Source organism: Rhamphochromis longiceps, linkage group LG6 (genome assembly GCF_057381845.1).
Source record: "Rhamphochromis longiceps isolate RC_006_pf linkage group LG6, R_longiceps_female_GT1.1, whole genome shotgun sequence".
NCBI lineage: Eukaryota > Metazoa > Chordata > Actinopteri > Cichliformes > Cichlidae > Rhamphochromis > Rhamphochromis longiceps.
Window position 1 is genome coordinate 5,401,370 of NC_140562.1, and position 20,043 is coordinate 5,421,412.

A 20,043-nucleotide genomic window follows, 5' to 3' on the forward strand; every position below is an offset into this window, starting at 1 on the left:
AAGGCTAGCCACAGCCAAATACCTCCACTGGTAAGACAGGTATTGACAAGCCAGCTGAATGGTTGGAAAGATCCAAGCCATCAATACATACACTCTAAAAGGCATCATATAGCAAGCTGGAATAGTAAGCTGGGCAAAGGAGGAGATACTGATGCAGCCACTAACATTTGCCACGTGCAGCTGGACGACACCCAGCAGCAAGTATGTTTCTTCTTTTTTTTTTTTTGTTAAACCAATGAACTATGGTTCATTTAAAAAGGGACATTTCTACAGGTTTTATGGAGTAATCAATTCAAATTTGAAATTTCTCTTCAAATTATCATTATTATATACGAAGAAGGTCAGGAGAGAGGTACAACACTGAGTTCTACAGCTATCTGTAAAAGACACTGTAAGCTGTCATTGTTTAAGGATCAATTTCAGGCAGTGGAGCTAGGGATTTTGTCAAAGTTCATGAAATTAAAAAGAAGTAGCATCAGATGCTCTTTCCTTCTAGAACAGGGGTGGGCAAACTTTTTGATTCGTGGGCCACATTGAGTTCTAACATTTGACAAAGGGGCCGGAACAGGAGTAGATAGATGGCATGCTTTGAAAACATCACCTCATTGGGGGAAAAATACACATCTTGGGATATGGAGAAAACATGTGCTTTAATTTCCAATGAAAATGAAGAAAAGCATTACAATAAAATCTCTGACTTCGAAATGAGCCTTTAAACACTGAAAATCAAATAAATGAATATTTTATTTTAAAGCACTGAAAGTTCTGTTATCCTTCAGGATATCACATCACTCTCCTCCTAACTCTTTTTTCCCCCCCAAAAACGGTAGGAGATGCAGATGTACTTGTCCTGTTCCTTTTATTCAATTTGTTTCCCCGGTGCCAAAAGTCAACAACGACCAGTGCAAGGACGAAACAGTTGCAGCAAGTCAGTCTGTGAAGCGTTATAGTTGATCTGCGCGCACTGTTCATTTTAACAACGTGCGTATCACGGAGAGACACACATTTTAATGGGAGCAGTGTTGTTGGTCTCCTTTTTTAGCCAGCGCATCAAAGTCTGGAGTTAGTTTTGTTGTGGCGATTCTCAGGATTGATCTGAGGTGTAGGTCTGTTAACTTGGATCTGTGGCTGGCTTTGTTGATGTTCATGACGCTGAATGTCTGTTCACACACGAAGGTAGAGCCGAACAAAGCCAACATCATCTGCGCTCTTCGCCTTAGATTTGGAAACGCGGCATCATTGAGTGAAGCATAGAAGTCATTTAGTTTCAGAGAGCTGAACTTCTCTTTTAAGGCAGGGTCGGACTGAAGGTCGATGAGTTCGAGCTGAAGCTCCTCTGGAGCTGTTTCGGGGTCTTGTGACAGAGGAAAGGCCACCAATTGAAGTGACTTGTCAATTTTATCGAAATCCAAAAACCGACGGCAGAATTCTCCGTGCAGTGCATCCAGTGACTCACTGTATTTCTTTACTTTTGCTCCGGCCTCTTTCAGCGTGGCTAGTGTAGGAAAATGAGTGAATGACTTGTTCAAAATCTGCCTGGAGAATAAAGCCAGCTTGGATTTGAAGGCTTTCACGTTTGTGTGCATGTCATGCACAAACAGCTCCTTCCCCTGCAGTTTCACATTGAGCTCATTCAAGTGTGAAAATACATCTGTAGCAAACGCGAAGTCACACATCCAGCTCTTGTTGCTCAGCTCAGGAAATTCATCAGTCTTCCCCTGCCGCTCCAAAAACACGCCAATCTCCTCTTTGAGCTCCCACACTCGTTGAAACACTTTGCCCAAACTCAACCAGCGGACACGGGAGTGATAAAGCAGGTCCTGGTGATCCGCATCAGTTTCCTCCAGGAACGCAATGAACTGACGGTGCTGAAGTCCCCGTGCGCGTATGAAGTTGACAAGTTTCACCACAGGATTCACAACATGATTCAGCTGTAACACCGATTTACATAGAGATTCCTAGTGGATGATGCAGTGGAGGAAAATCACATCCTGGTCAGAGTTTTCATCTTTCACTTTATTCTGGATTCTCCTCAGCAGGCCAACGTTTTTTCCCGTTAAATTTGGAGATCCATCTGTGGTGACGTTAACAAGCTTACTCCAGGGAAGCTTCATGTTTTCGATGGCAGCAGACACTCGTTCAAACAAGTCCTCTCCCCGTGTTTGTCCTTTCAGAGACTCCATTGTCAAAAACTCCTCCGTTATTTCAAAGGTTTCGTTGATTCCTCGGATAAAAATGAGGAGCTGAGTAGTGTCTTTGACATCGTTGCTTTCATCCAGTGCTAAAGAATAAAAAGTGAATGACTTCGCCTTTTTGTTTAATATGCTGGTGATATCTTCATCTATTAGTTCTACACGGCGAGTCACTGTCCGCCGTGATAAACTGATTTTCTCAAATTTGTCTTTGGTCTCCGGGCACAAAATACCTGCTGTCTCTACCATACATTCTTTTAAAAACTCGCCCTCTGACAGTGGTTTGCTGGCCTTTGCTATTTTGAATGAAAGCATAAACACTGTCCATTGCACTGTCCACTTCCTGCTGTGACAAAACAAATTTCCCACGTGTGGGACTAATAAAGGTTATCTTATCTTATCTTATCTTATAAAACTGGCCTTGGTACTTGACTCTTGAATGGCAGTTTGACGGTGAAAAAAACTTTGCTGAGCCTTCAAATTAGCTGCCAACTTCTCAGCAGCAGATTCCCGTTCTTTTGTTGAGAGCTTGCTAGCATAATTTGCGTGCTTTGTGGCAAAGTGACGGCTAATATTATACTCTTTAAAAACCGCCACAGTTTCTTGGCATATCAGGCAAACAGCAGATGATCGGTGTTCAGTGAAAAAATATTTAGTTGTCCACTCCTTTTTGAACACTCGACATTCTCTGTCCACTTTCCTTTTCTTGGGACCGCTCATCTTCATAGAGGGGCGGTAGGTCACAGGGTAAAGTGCAAACGTGGAGTAATAGGCCTACGCCGCTTCACCTCAACAAAGCCAATATATCTAGAGTGCGCCATCTAGTGAGGAAACATCAGAATTGCAGGGGAAATAAAACATTAACAAGGTTAATTTATTAAATTTTTTTCAAGTTTGGCGGGCCGGATCAAAACGTTCAACGGGCCGCACGTGGCCCCCGGGCCGTAGTTCGCCCATGCCTGTTCTAGAAAGACTCTGATTGCTAGCAGCTTCATTTTTCAGCATGACTATGATTCCAAATACAATTCCAACACAGCAAAAGCATACGCACATAGAAAAACACACAATGAAGCGGTATCAGTCATGGACTGGCTGCCCCAGAGTACAGACCAAAACATTACTAAAGCAGTGTGGGATCATTTTGACAGAGAATGTAGCAAAAGGCAGAAATATTCATAGTGACTCTGAATGTCCTTCAGGAAGCCTGGAGATCTATTGCTATAAGAAGACTGACATTCTGATTTCTTTTATTGAGCGTATAAGTAACTAAAGTAGCAAATACAGTCTTTCTATCAAGTCAAAATCACTTCTCCATATTTTTAAGCTATACTTTAATTCTGTTGTTAATTCAACACGACGTCAGGAAATTTGCTGAGGTCTTAACATCAGTTTTATTAATACACTCTGGGTTTCACAATTGCATAAAAAATGCATTTTAACAGTAATATATAAATCAGGAAAATATTCTGTGATTAATTTTTATTAAAGAACAAAACACAACAATAGTATTTACTGCGAAACTGTGAGAAAGGTGTTCCAAGACTAGCCAAGATGCAAACTGGTACAGCATGCACTGAAAGGCACATCCAAGTGGCCGGTATAGTGTACATTTGTGCTCACATGGACTCTAAGGCTACATTCACACTGCAGGTCTTGATGCTCAATTCCGATTTTTTGATCAAATCCGATTTTTTTGTCTGCTTGTTCACACTACAAATAAAATGCGACAGCAAACGCTCTCTAGTGTGAACCCTCAAAGCGGCCCGCATGTGCAAAAGAAGACGTCATACACAATGTGCTCTGTTTAGACCCAGAGCAAACAGTATTGTTTGACTGATGGCCTTAATATAAAGACTTCGGATTTTACGTTTCCCAATTTTTGCTTTAAGTTATTTTGTTATTTACATAATAATGTAAACAACCTAATAATGATCCTTATTGCTGTTTTAGAGGAGCGGTGCTTCAAAGGATAGCTGCAGATTTCTGTCAGAATCTGCAGATTATACAGAACAAATAAAATGTTCACGTTGTCTTCCCAACAGTTTCACTAACATCTACACTGGATGGCCAGGAAGCGTTCACGATGTCTTCTCCGGCGCTGATAATTGGTGTCTGTCTTGTGTCAGTGACATAAAAGACGGATTTAATGCAACATGACCGTTCAAACAGCAGTCGCTTTCTAAAACATCGGATATGTATCGGATTCAGGACCACACACGAAAGGGACCCAGATCGGATTTGAAAATATCGGATTTGTGCCGTTCACACCATGATCGGATATGGGTCGCATAGGGTCAGAAAAATCGGATTTGATGCGCTTTTGCTTGCAGTGTGAACGTAGCCTAAGTCTCTAAGTCCCAGTGGAAGACATGACCAAAGGTGGTTGAAAAGAACAAAGCTAACATCTTGTGGGACTACGAATTCCACACAGAGAAGCATCTGCTGGCCAACCAACCAGACAGAGTCATGGTTGACAAGGAGCAGAAGACTCCAGTTATGCTAGATGTAGCCATCCCAGTAGACAGACTCATCAAGAAGAAGGAGCACTGGAAAAGAAGGAGCACACAAACAAGGTGACTGGAAGTAAAAGTCCAAAGTGGTCCCAGTGATAATGGAAGCAGCGGGAGCTGTAACCCAACCTGGAAGTGGAAGAGTGGTTCCGGTGGATTGCATAACATCAGAGGTCTCTGTTCAGAAAAACAGAAAAGACTAATCTAGGGTCACGAAGGGCTGGAGCCTCCTCCCAGTTACCATAGGGTGAAGGGTCATGTGATGCCAGGAGAGAGACAATAAGTTAGTTGCTGTAGTCATTTTTCAGAGTTATTATAACTGGTCTGAGATAAACTCAACTTGGTACCACCCTGAAGCCAACAGCTGGGTTATTGATCCATGAAAAGCTGTCAGTCAGTACAAACAAACACCACAGGCTCGCAGACTGCGGGGTGAGATTAAACAGGAACCTAACAAGTGACTTTATGTAGCTGACAAGTCTAGCTCTGTCCATACTTGGGATTTAGACAAAGGGGAAGATGGGAAGGAGAGACACAAGATATGGGAGATAATGACAGCCTCTCAAGCTTACACATCTCCCAGGACAGAGAAGGACAACCAGACAGATAAGCAGAGGGACAAGTATAAAAACCTCACCAACATGACAAGACAAGCTCGTATTCTCTCTCAAGATTTAGATTCAAACTGCGATACTAAGAGTAAAGCTGTGTGGCCCTTAAAGAAAGCCTCAGGGTAGATTCTGTTGGTTCATTACAATTTTTTATCAAATGTTTTTAGATCATAAAATGAAAACTAAAAATAAAATATAAATGTGTTTTTTAACATTACATGTTTTATCAAATGATGGGTCTACTTCATATTTTTGATCACTTTATTGTTTTAGACAACTACTGTACTTTTCTGAAGTTGACTTTTATGGCTGTGACATGAAAAATGAATCAGAGCTCACATGACAAAGAAACAAATATCTGCTGTCGGTTAGCATCTGTTTAAGTTTCTACATAGAGAAGTTACAGTTGCTGTGATCCAGCACTGGAAAACTAAGCAAGGACAAAGTGTGTTGTTAAATACTGAGGGATTTAACTCTTTTTATTGTTTCCTGTTTTTGTTTTCATAGTGATTGTGATAGAAAAATCTTTCTCTAAGAGATTTACAGCATGAGATAACAGACTCATTTATTTTGTTCATTGAACAGTGCAAATATTTAAGGAAAATACTTACCTTGAAAGCATGTATTTATGCATTTTATTTGTGATGTAAATTATATACAGCACTCCCATATTTTGTAGTGTTAAATCAGCTGTTATTTATCTTAGGTAAAACCAAAAATACAAAATACAAGGCCTGGATGATATGTTATCAATTAAGCTACAAACACTAGATAAAGACACTTAAAACACTGTTCACTTAAATAGCAGTTATATATTCCCACGATGATTCGTAGTTATCCCTAACCTCGCTCCACAATTATATATATGCTATATAAGGAAGGCAGTGGGTCTAGATGGCCTCAGCTTCAGGATTCTCAATTATTGCAGCGACCAACAAACCTTAGACCTCAGCAGCTACAGTCTGACTTCACACATCATGGGGAAGCTGGAAAGGCTGGTCCTTTATGGAATTATTTTTATGTCATAAGTTGCATGTGAGAAAAAAACATAATCTGAGCAAATTATTTTATTGCAGGTACCTATTGCCACGTCCACAATTAAAATACTGACTGATAAATTCAGCATAGTGCATGCATAGAACTCAGCAGCTGTCGCACACACAAACACACATAAAACAATAACTTCTCAAATTTGGTCCTCCACACTGTAAACACATACGGTTTAAAACTGCGCTTGCTGCAACAGTGTAACTTGGGCTAACGCAGTACCCTAAACTGTCCATCAAAATGACCAGCCCCTCTTCCTTTGGGCTCCGGCGCCAAACGGTGAAAAGTCAGCTGATTTGCACGACCAGGATTCCTCTGCAAGCACAAAGAGCTCCCCGCACGAGCGTGAAACTGCAGCAGCGCTTTCACAGCAGACACTCTCACGTGTGCGATGGTTCCTTTGTGTATGTGGCTGCTGAGTTCTACGAGTGCAAGTACTTGAATTTCTGTGTGAGGAATTTAATTGCGCCCGTGAAATAAAATGATTAGGAGATGGACATTAGCAGGAACAAACACTTGCACAAGTGAACATTCAGTAAATGGACATTGAGACGGTGGACTTGTGCAAGTACCTGGGTGTTAATCTGCTGAATAAACTGGTCTGGACTGACAACACAAATATTATTTACAAGAATGGACACAGCAGGATGTGTGCTGGGGAGGGGTAGGCCTTTTAAAGTGCAGGGGAAGCACTTGAAGACCTTTTATTACTCTGTGGTGGCATCAACCATCTTTTATATTGTTGAGGTGCAGGACATCCACTGGGGACAGAAAAAAACTGAACAGATTCATCAAGACAAGCAGCTTTTTCTGGGATAGCCCTTTGACCCAGTAGAGGCAGCAGTGATTGGAGAATGGTGGCTAAGCTTTCGCCCCTTTTAGATAACACCTCCCTGCACAGCACCGAGCAGCTCCTTCAGTTACAGTCTGTTATACTCACTATGAGAAGACTACAGAAGACTCTACAGTTACCAACAGCAGTGTATACACTGCATGTGCATACACATGTGCACACAGTCCAGTCTGATATATCTCAGTATAGACACTACGCAATATTTATATATTATTATAATTATTAATATTATCTTGTTGCTATTCGGCATCTAAAAATATTAAAATGTATCAAACGTTACCTTCTGTATTACACACACACACACACACACACACACACACACACACACACACACACACACACACACACACACACACAGATAGATAGATAGATAGATAGATAGATAGATAGATAGATAACACCTCTTTCTATAGGCCAGGACACTGATTCCAAAACCGCTCAATCAAATAACATCAACTATATGTAGTAAGTACAGCTTCACCTCCTGCTCTCATGTTCCTTCCCCACCAGTGAGGTGTTTGGCCAAATGGTGTCTTCGAATACCTGAACTTTCTTGCCATGAGGCAACAGCACCAACCATCACCCTTCTGTAATTGTGAGAAAATGTAGTGAATTATAGCATATTAGATTTAAAACTAATCATAACTTTTAGGTTCACTTTGATTACTTCATAAAAATCTTATTACAGCCAAATGTGTCATAAATGTGTCCCCTAGCACCACCCTTGACTCTACGGTTTTTGAAACGGATCACTCTCTGAAGAGCTTTTTGGTCCGTAACACAGCTGTTTAGCCTTGTTACGGACCAGGATGTTCTGTGTGAGGATGCTCTCCACAGTACCTGCCTTTTTGGTCTGGACCTGAATGTGGGCAGACCATGTCAGGTCTCAGATGTGGACACTGACTCTACTAACTAAGAGTCTACATCGGCCTCTACAACTGACCTTACTCTTCGGCCATGATTTGTCGGTCTGTGTAAAGTTGTTTCTGGATGGATATATCTGTATCTGCCTGTAGAAATGAATTTCCTCCTCTGACATTTAAGCTTGGAAAACATTTTAAAGATAGGAGGACAAAGCAGAGTAGTGAAACTCAATGGTTTCAATAAGAGGACTGTGGTTTGGGCATTACTGTGCATGGAAACATACATACACACTGAAGATGCAGTGTTTGACTTGAATTTTTTACCATGAAATATTCATATTTTATGGAGAATCTCTGACTTACCAGCTTCTTCTGTGCAGAGAGCTATTGCATAGAGGTGCTCTATTTGTCATATTCTCAAGGCAACTAGACACATGGAGACACACACATGATGTAAGATATATGTAATAATCAAACTAAGGACTGCACCAGAGGAATAATTTTACTTTTAAATAATTCGAGCAGATAAAACTCCAAACTGAGTTCAGTTTGACTGCTCTGATAGATTTACAGACAGAAACAGAGGCTGTGATGGTTTTTGTTATGGTTGTTTCTCTCACTGAATGCGGCTCATCATTCATAGAGCCTGCTTTTCATGAAAGCGTGTGAATTACCAGGGAGATTATAAAGTGTAAATACTGAGGCTCCAATGAGATTTGAATCATTTCTACTCAGCACCATAATGTTTTCAAGCCTCTGCATTTACTTTGATCATCTTTTTGGTTACTTTAACTAAGTGCGTTAGTTACCCACTGTAACTAACTATTTAAAAGTAGAATGGGAGGCAGAGCCTTCAGTTTTCAGGCCCCTCTTCTGTGGAACCAGCTTCCAGTTTGGATTCAGGAGACAGACACTATCTCTACTTTCAAGATTAGGCTTCAAACTTTCCTTTTTGCTAAAGCATATAGTTAGGGCTGGACCAGGTGACCCTGAATCCTCCCTTAGTTATGCTGCAATAGACGTAGGCTGCCGGGGATTCCCATGATGCATGTCATGGGAATGCAAGCATGTCTTTATCCTGTCTTCCTTCTCTCACTCCAACCAATCACAGCAGATGGCCCCGCCCCTCCCTGAGCCTGGTTCTGCTGGAGGTTTCTTCCTGTTAAAAGGGAGTTTTTCCTTCCCACTGTCTCCAAAGTGCTTGCTCATAGGGGGTCATACGATTGTTGGGTTTTTCTCTGTATGTATTATTGTACGGTCTACTTTACAATATGTCGACTGTTGTTGTGATTTGGTGCTGTATATATAAAACTGAATTGAACTGGATTAAGTTAGCTATATTAACCCTGAAACATAAATAAATAAAGTAGGAGTGTTTATGTTAAGATGCTGCACTTTGTTTCCCTCTCCCTCAGTTCACTAACATTAATCCATAAAGTGATCAATACAAAGTCAAATATTTCATATTGCAATGTTAAAAATTTGTACATATTTCTTGTTCAAATATAGCGTTAGCATACTGTATCAATAAGCAGTACAATATCAGATTACTGAAAGCACGCACAATAAAACAAAGTAACAAAAGAAAGAAGCAAAATTACCACAAAGAGACTCATGTTCACAAAGGAATTTTAACTTACATATAAAATGAAATTAACAGTTAGGACAATATCAGACACAACTTTTTCGATGGTTTTTTTCAGTTTTAGCCTTGTTGGAGTTGTTATTGTGAGTTTCCATATGAAACCAAGATAATCACATGTGTTCCTTCTGATGATTTTGTAAGACTTCAGAGCCACAAGCCAACCTGAAACATGTCCTTATGTTCTTTTAGCCTGACAAGTAGACTAGTGACATGAAGCATATCCTTGTGGAAAGCAGACAGTTATGCTGACAGTAAGCTGTGTAAAGCTTATGCTCTTGTTGTACTTTTACTGTCTTTCACATATTTTAGAATGATAGTAAGCCTGTAAAAGCTGAAGGAACATGTCCAAAAAGGCTAGTATCTTTGGTTTATATGCATGAAGTTGTGTTCCAATATCTGAGAGGCCAGCACTACATTTTTAACTTGATCACTTACCAAAGACTTTCATTTGATTCGACTTTAATTTCCTTACTATCAGAAATAGGAAGTAAAATGTCAGGTGAAAAAAGCAGAAGGTGAAGTTTCTGTAAAAAGATAATATTTCATCCCTTTGACAAAATTCTCCAGTTGTTATCTAATATAAGATGACTTCATTTAAAGCTGTAATGCATGAATGTCTCCCACAATTTAGCTGCCAAATTGAAGAAGCACAATTTAACGACATGACATTATTTTTAGGCTCGTCAAAGCTTCCAAAGACTAGTGGGGACACTTTAGCCCCTTTTCTGTTAGTACCCAGAAGATTACTGTTATTATTTGGATTTTATTTTTGGAAATTTATGTGAAAATGTAATATTAGTGATATACCACTCAAAAAAGTCATAATATTGCTGTAAAATTAATATATGAGTTTACAGTTAAATAGAATAACTATTCATATTTTGTGTATTAAAAACATCTGTCCTGTTGAAAAAGGTTTTACTACATATAACGTAAAAAGATTTATGTTGTTATTTTTGCAATTGCAATGATCTGTTAATTATAAATCACATCCATTACAAACATATTATGCAGATGTGACTTTACGCAAAGTCATTTGTATTTCACTAACCTTAAATGAGTTACACTTAATATGAAAAAATAACCATGACTTTCTTGACATTATGATAACAGTGCTATAATACAGCATTACTAAATTGGCAATATAGGGGAGACCGGGGATAGTTGTAACGTGGGTCAGTTGTAACACTTCCAATTTCTCCAATCAGGGCTAAGTTTCAAATGATGTGACTCATCCTGTGCATGCCCAATTCAGTTCTGCTATCACATGTGAAAAATCAGCACATTTTGTCAAACACAGACAATTTAACACAAAAAAAAAGTAATTTGTATGCCAAAAAGTAAGTTTTTCTACTTTATTTCAAATAGTTGTAATAGCATTATCTGCTTTGCAGTTAAACTCATCAAACTTAAATTATGTTATTTGTATGTCTATGGGGATATAATCTGTGTAGGTCTTTAGTGCTAATGTTTTAGCCGTTGGCTGTAATGTTAGCTAGTTCATGGCTATAGGAGTCTGGGTCAGTTGTAACAGCAACAGTCTGGGTCAGTTGTAACAATAATGTATGTTACAACTTACCACACTATTACTTTAACTTATATTAAACAAGTTGGGGATATGACATCAGCAGAGAGAGGTTCACTGGTCGCTTTTGTATATGCGGTTAATGCCATTGGCAACACAATTCCTCCACTGTTTGTGTTCCCACACACACATTATGCAGACCACTGTGTCAGAGATGGACCAGTAGGAAGTATTGGTAGTGGAAATAAATTAGGATGGGTGCAAGAAACAGATTTCCTCATCTTTCTGAAGCACTTTGCAAACCACACCAAGGTAAGCCATGATAAAAAGTAATGGAATTGCGATGCTGGTGAACAACTACATTTTTTCAGCTTCATTGTTATGTTCAAAATTGGTGCAAGAGTTGTAGGTTATAATGCCCATTGAGCCAATGAGGCCAAACTCAAGGAAGACCAACCAAAATTAATGAAATATTCAGTTGCAGAAAATTCCATAATTTGTCTTTTTTGGGGGGTTGGAATATGTTCAAAAGCTAGATTTCTGCATTCTGTCACACACACAAATAGCTACATAAATGGATGTAAGTGCATTCATGTGTTGAATAAACAAAGATTACATGTTAATGTTTTGTTAGTACCCTTATTTCATTGTGTTACATTGCACCCCAGGATATGTTACAACTAACCCAGACTATGGGGTTAATTGTAACATTTCACTCTTTGTGTTTGAGACCATACCATGCAATGGGTAATTGTGCTGCAGAGAAAATAGCTGCACTATTTAATAGCAGAGACATGTAAATACTTTGCATTACATTTTGAATCCACTACCTTAAAAGCGCTCCAATTTACAGACAGAAATGTCAAAAATGTTACAACTATCCCCGGTCTCCCCTACATCTTTACAAATATTGTCAAATTTAAAATGTCTGCTCCTTTATACAAATGTTCGTCTTTACAATATATAAACATTTATCCCCTCACACTGTGGTTCAATGGAATACATTTGAGGATGAATGAGATTTAGCTTTATAATGATAACTCTGTTACTTCCTGTTCTCAAGATTTGATTCTGTAAACCAGCAAAGAGAATTATTTTCATTTAAACAATTTGTTGTGCCAAATGGAATTTTAGGCACTATACAAATAAAGCTGAACTAAAATGGAAAACATCCAAAAAATAAACTTCACACAGTACTGTACATTAAACCTCCCTGAGTCTGCAGACACATCAAGAAGAGCACCTCTTGTAGACAGAAAAAACAGTTTCAAAAGAAAAGACAAAAGAAAAAGATTCATTCTACATTTCTTAACAAAAACAATTGCCTCACATTTTACATATTTGAAATGAATAGTTACAGATATAATCATTTTACGTAAAAAAAAAGTTCTCTGATTGAAGTGATTATTTACATTTGCATGTTTTTCATGTTATTCTACATTAGAAATGTTTATTCTATAATTTTATTGAACGATTTTCTGTATTTAAAAATAACAGCAATATTCCGTAAAATGTGTTCGACATATTCTCTTATACAGACAAACACACGGGATCTTTTGCAGCGCTCCTCACACTGAATTGAATGGAAGAATGTGGGTGAGGAGGCCAAATTGTCACAACTGAAAGATGTCACTGTTAGCTGGCTGGCACCGGTCACACTAACGTCTCTCCTTGTGTCTCACTCCAGTTTGTTCCTGTCTAAAATTGTGCACCGTGTTACCTCCATCTATTCACGTTCCCACAGCGCATCCTAGTTGCCATTGCTTCTGACGGTATCGTGCACATTTTGTACACTCATTGTCTCACTGCCAGACTGTGAGACAGTTTCTTCCCCCAAGCCGTCAGACTCCTTCTACTGGACACACACACACACACACACACACACACACACACACACACACACACACACACACACACACACACACACACACACACACACCTTCATACACCAAGTCACTTTTTGCACAATGCTCAGCCTTTTACCCTGTTGTGTGTCTGTATCGTTCTGTCTGTCTTTGTTTTGGTGTTTTGCACACTTGCACTTTATGTCGTCCTGTGTTGATGTCTGTCACAGGTAGCACCATGATCTTGGAGGGACGTTGTCTCCTTTCACTCTGTACTGTACCACTGCACATGGTTCACTTGACTTGACCCAGTCACACAACATTTCAAGTCAAATCGTGGAAACCTACTCTACTGTTGTGCTTGTGGACACAAATTTTAAATTTTTTCTTCAGCAGTTCCTTAAAACACATTTTCCAGGTGTCTGAGCACAACTTTTAAAAGTCAAAAATAAGGATTCAGAGCATGATGCAGCACATCATGTTGCCACAACAGACACTAAGTGACACATATCAGATTTTCACACATCATTCGTGTCTCTTGTAAATATGCTATTAATGTCAAATGTGTCATTTGGTTAGGTTTATTAAAAACAACTTTTTTGGACAAAATTCATGCTTCTAACTCCAAAAACAGTTCCTATTGAAATAGATCACTTACAAATGTGCTCACTGACGCACAACAAACATAACAATTTGTGCCCATGAATGGAAAAAAAGAAACTAGATTGCATTCGTTGGTGACTTTTTCACTGTTCGACTGAGCTGTTAAAACACTGAGATATTTTGTTGTTTTCTTGACACCACAAATACAATGGTTTCATTTAGGGTCACATACTCATGCATGAGTCGGATCCACACGTTGTTGGTCGTGGTTTAAGTAAACATCACTCCAGCCATCCATCTCTGCTAACGCTGTGCAGAGCCATGAGGAGCTGAACCCCATCCTAATTGTTATAGGGCTACAGGGAGAGTACATCCTTTCTAGGTCACTAGGTCAGTGTTGCAAGGCTCTAATTAAATAAATATCTTTTTAAATTCGAAAGCTGAGCAGTGGAGGGTAGTGGTAAAACATCTGATTGGTGGAGGAAATGGGTCCTAGGACTTTGAAACAGCAGATATAGAAAGCAAAAGAAGTCATTTCTCAGCCTGCACCCAGTTAGCCAACTCCGCATATAGTGCAGAAGGTCCAACAATCTGTGGACTGATGCTCAGTATTTAATTCTGGTTTGCTGTGGTGGTTCCTGTGTGACAGCTGTGAAACATGACACAATACTTGTGTCTCACAGTATCATTTAAGGCTAACAGAGAAGTCACCGCAATCCTCTCATAAGGACCAACTTTTGCCTGAGCCAGCAAAAAATGGAAGATCTTGTAAGAGCGAACCAAAGGTTGGTCCTTTTGAAAACCAAAGAGAAAAGATAAATTGATGAAAACAGAGGACAGAGTTGATGATTAAGGAAAAAAGAGCTGGGTGAAGGTTGAAATGAAGAAAAGTAATCAACAAGGAGAAGGCAGACAAAGAAGAAAGGTGAGCAGCAATGACACGAGATGAGACAACAAAAGCAGGTACAGAACTGAGGAGATGATAACCAGCGAGGGAGACGGGTCAGAAGAAAAGACAAGATAATTATGAGAAAGGAGAATGGGAGGAGTGGCGATACAGAGCAGACGAAAGAGGAACGATATGGAGATGCTGTTAATTCGCAGTTCAGAGAGATTTTTTTAGTTTGACACACTCAGCAGGAGGGCTTTGACTGCTACTGCTTTTGAACTGCATTACACACACATGCACACACACGAGCTCACGGTCAACCAAGGATAATGTTTGCTTGGAGGTAAAATAACACAGAGGAAAAAAGAAAGAAGAGTACAAATGGAAAGAACCACACATCCTTATTTGGATATTAAATTCTGTTTGCTAGTCCTGTCTGTAAATGTCACACACCACTGGTTTCATTATAAGGAGAAACTGTGTAACACAGATTCTGATATTCACAGTATTTTCACAGTACATTTTTAGATGCAGAATACTGACTGAGGGTGATAAAGGTACAATTCTTAGCTTCCTGCGTGGACAGTGCAAACCTACAGACCTTTCTAATGTCATAATTTTATTCACAGGAGGGTGGGCCTCTGTGCTGCAGTAGTCTCACCCTGAATTTCTCTTAATTTTCTTGGATTTTCCTCTCTCTGTGTCCTTTGTGATCTCTTTATTTTCACCCCCAGCAGACTAACTAAAACAAAATCTGTCAGTATTTAGAAACCAGATGGAAAATGAAAACTCGATATCATAATAAAGAACTTTTAGGTTTTGTTCATTTGTGTTTGATTAGTGAGACAGGGTCAGCCCATCATTGTGTGTGACTGTGACACTTTGGAGATATCCTGAACACATGTTATTGTTCTTTTTTTTTTACAGCTTTTGTGGCATTATGGATTCTGACTCTCTCACTTCCCTTCACTCTTATAAATAACCACTAATATCACCATTTTTGTTGTTTTGTTTTCCTCTTTTTAAAATTTTAAGTTATTAATTAATAATTATGTTATTGTGGTCATAAAGTTAGACCGCAATAATAACATAAGAAATAATGATAATACTACTACTACTACTACTACTACTACTACTAATAATAATAATAATAATAATAATAGTAATAATAGGAAATAATTGCTATAAATAACACTTATTGTTGGATTTACATATGAAATGAAATGGTCCACTGGTTTCAGGTCCACAATAGTGTGTGTGTGTGTGTGTGTGTGTGTGTGTGTGTGTGTGTGTGTGTGTGTGTGTGTGTGTGTGTGTGTGTGTTCTGGTAAGTAATGGATCAAAGGATCACACCAAAGACAAAAATGATTTGAAAATAAATACATAAAGACGTACTGTGACAATTATTGAAAGAAGGATATATATTTTTCAAACGTATTAGCACCTTTTTAATGGAATTGCATTGTTCATCAATATTCTACAGACCAGCAGAGGTAACACAGTTGGATATGTACTCACATTTGTGGATAACTACACTTCTAAGGGCCCTCTATTGACTGCACACCTTCCTTAACCCAGTTGGAGCTGGATTAGGGAGAATATATTTTCACTTGATGAGCCTTTATAAAGTCTTCCTTCATGTTAAAAGTGCTGCACTCTTTGCTACGGTGCTTTGATGATTTGGTGGCAATGTTCTTGTCCATCACCGAGTTTATCCCCTGAGGAAACCAATGCCTTCAAGCAAATGTACAACAGGTGATTCAGGGCGAGATAACACTGTGAGTGTTAGGTTTGTAGCATAAACCTATTCGCTGGAACGTTGAAGACAATATAATTACACTGCTAAGCAAGACACAAATAGGCAAAGTTCTTCATGTTACTCGTGCACGGGAGAGAACCGGACAACCGCTTGACTCCAGTTGGTCTCGTCCGTTCTCCCATACACTGTCCTTTTATTGAGGTTACATGAATATGCATAAGTTCATTAACATATGACGTCTACATACAAACAAAGAGTACCTTGCCTGTGTGTGTGTGTGTGTGTGTGTGTGTGTGGGGACTGCTGATCAAAGGGTCAAACATCCTTGGTCAGGAAGAGGGTAGCCTCCCCCTCACCCTAGATGGTTCATCCTAGATAACACGGTGAGGAAGTCCTGCAGTTCATCTAAACAAAGAGCACTTAGACTAGAACAGACGCAACTACGTTAATCCTACCATAAAACAATAAGACACGGTATGACCTCTCATGCTCCCAAAGTGCTGTCTAATACACACAAAGTTTGCAGACTATCAAGGATCAAAACCTCTACCAATCTACAACTAATTACAAAACTCTAAGCATATATAAGTAAATATTTCTAAGCATAAATGACAATCAACAATACAAATCTAACAGTGAGTTAGTTTGTTCTGCCTTGTTTTAGGACAACAAGAACACAAAAAAGGAAATGGCTCAATTCTATTTGATGGTTCAGAGATATTTAATGAAAAGCCAAGTAAGGCTTTAGCCCCGAAAGGGAGGGGCCACTTCTTGGCATCATGGTGTCCACTGTCAATTTTAGATTCACTGGTAGCACAGGTATACAATACATGGAAATGAGTCCAGTGAACAACACATACAAAAAACTGTCCTCACAAACATTTAGTATCCTAGCTCATCTGACACTGACACTGGTGAAATAGTCCCCAGTGTCTCTCCAGAGCAGGAGTTTGATTTTAAGATAGGATTTATTTGTCTCTCACACTAATCCATGTCTGCTTTCTGTATGATATAATGGTAGCACCAACAGTTTCCCACACACAGTATTACATAGACTGTGTTTCAGTGTAGGACAGGAACCAGATTAGAAGGATCTTCATAAGACAAGAATCTATTTTGAAAATTTACCTTAGAGAATAAAAAGCAAGAAATGACACTATTCTTGTATTCTCTCATTCTGCTGAGCCAGTGCTAACAGTGACAACCAGAATGTGATATGTTGTCCAATGTGGAGTTAATGCAGAGTGAATATACCCATATCAGCTGCTTCTATGTTATATAAAATGTATTGTGAATATAATTCACTAACATAGGAGAGGGAAACATTTTAGACCAACTACTTTACAAATCACCAAGAGCATGTACGTATGCATGGCTTATATTTCTTGTTTTAGTCTTTAAATTTGTTAATACATTTTGAGGACTGAGATCTGATCTGCAGCAGAACTGAACTTAAAAATATACTGAATCCTAGCTCTATAAATAATTATGACCAGTGGTCTTCTTGCATGAGAATGAAAGACGTTACTGTGTGCAAGTGCTGCTTTGGCTCCATCACATAGCTACCATACCTTCAGCTACCAGCTCTGAGTAATCCAAGACTTATTTTAGACCCACTTTGACCACTGACTGTGTCTTTAGTCTCTATGCCTTATATCATATGATTAGTTATCCTTCTTGTGCACTGGATTGTCTTTGTTAGTGATGTTTTCTAATCTTATTGTGCACTCAAAGAATATCATGCAACAAGGATGTTCATCTTTTTTTTCTGTGCACTTAAGTGCTTTATTTACCTTACATTGATGCATCCAATAAACCTAATGGGCATCTCTGGATTCTAGGGAGAAGCCCGAGCACCGACACAGGGAAAACATGCAAACTTCACACGGAGCGGCTTAAAGCAACCTGAGATCCAAATGGTTAGCAAACTTGCTTCCATTGCACCCATTGCATGCCGCTTGGTGTTATCAATAAAAGTATGATCCACGTGTGGGGAAAAAACAAGTTAATTAAACTTCTCTCCATCCATGAATGACATGGTTATCATTAGGAAAGAGGAGGGATATAACTTGGAAAGGTCACCCATTCATCATAAGTTTAACAAAAGCGTTTCATTTACCTTTCATTTCATTAATTTTCAGACATTTATAGTCTGATATTTGTGCTCTATTATCAGAATTCTGTTTGTAGGGTACTAATGTGCATTCATTCAAATTTACATATTCATGTGTATGCTCGCATGTGGTTCGAGAAAGATCCTGCATGTACAATTTTAGGATTTAGGAGAGAGGGAGGGAGAGAGACACAAAACAGCATGCATCTGCTCCATCCAATGCTTCCATTTCTGTGTAATTGGTGGAGGAAATGTAACCAAATCACTGCACTTGGTGAAAGCAGTATGAAAATTTCATAGACCATCTCGACAGTGAATCATCCAGTTCAATATCTTTGCCCAAATATGGATGCATAGTAACCAGTTTACCATTAAATCACCCCAGGGCATCCACTGATTCTTTGAACCTGTGATGCACTATTTTTGATTCTGTCTAACAGGGAACGAGGAGAAGCATGCAAAATAATGCATAATTTAAAAAAGTGCAGAGCAGTGAAATGCAGCTACTCACGTCTCTGTGATAATTATCCAACTCGGCTGTTTTTGCCACGTTTAAGCCTGCAGGTCAACGCTAATTTTTCAATTTCCCAAGAGTATGACATTTTTCCGCTGTATGATTGTAACATTATATGGTCTTATGGCACATAAGACCATATAATGTCAAATATTTACATATTTTCCTGATTTTGGTGACTTTTCATCTGCTTTCCTTTAATTTCACATTCTTGACTGGATGAAGGCTAAAATTCTGCAGAATTCATTCTCCAGTTAATCTCTTCCATTAAATAAACTGGGCACTAAACAAAAAACAACATCTAAGCTCCAAATACACACACAACCAAACACACATGAGCTACAAATACTTGAAGCGTAACCAAATAAGCAAAATGCAAATATCTGCTGGACACACGACATCACCTCGCTGGAGTAACATAGCTTTTTGTTAAGCTTGGAAACACTTTCCTTGTTGTACTACTTGCAGCATGCTTCTCCATTTCATTGTGTTGTATTTCTAGCCCATATGTTGTCAGGGTGATAAAGTGGTTTCCATAATTCATCTTTCATTTGTCTATTTGTAAATATTTTATTTAGACTTCAGTCACACAGGCCCAGAGACTGATCGGTGATGACTTGCGAACTTCCAGCTACCAATGAAAAATGTGCATTCCTGCCCCCAAGCAGAGGCTGCTGGAGGCGTCTGACTGTTGCTGGGTGAAACCAGTGGCAAACTTGTGTGTTGTGTCTTGAAAATTGTGGCTTACGACTAAAACCAACACAGATTTTTGACACCATATTAAGAAATTTAAAATACATAAAGGGCTTTAAAAACCTTGCTATTCATTGTTCCTGACTAGTGTGAGGTAATAACAGCAATAACAAACAAAGCCAATTTTAAATAGCTGGGACACTGTGATGTGTAAATAACAACAGGATGCAAGTATATGAAAATCTCACATACTCATATTTTGTTGACAACAGGCGAGTGAAAACAGTTCAGTGAAATCAAAGTTTAAAACTGAGGAAATGCTCATTTTGACGTTGATGGCTGTGAGAGATCTCAGAAAGGTTGTGCCAGACCATCTCCTCTC

At 39.0% G+C, this 20,043-nt stretch overlaps 1 pseudogene; it reads right to left on the reverse strand.

Annotated features, from left to right (window-relative positions):
- Positions 1 to 1,007: 1,007 nt before the first annotated feature.
- On the reverse strand, positions 1,008 to 2,441 carry LOC146667320 (general transcription factor II-I repeat domain-containing protein 2 pseudogene; annotated as a pseudogene).
- Positions 2,442 to 20,043: the final 17,602 nt, after the last annotated feature.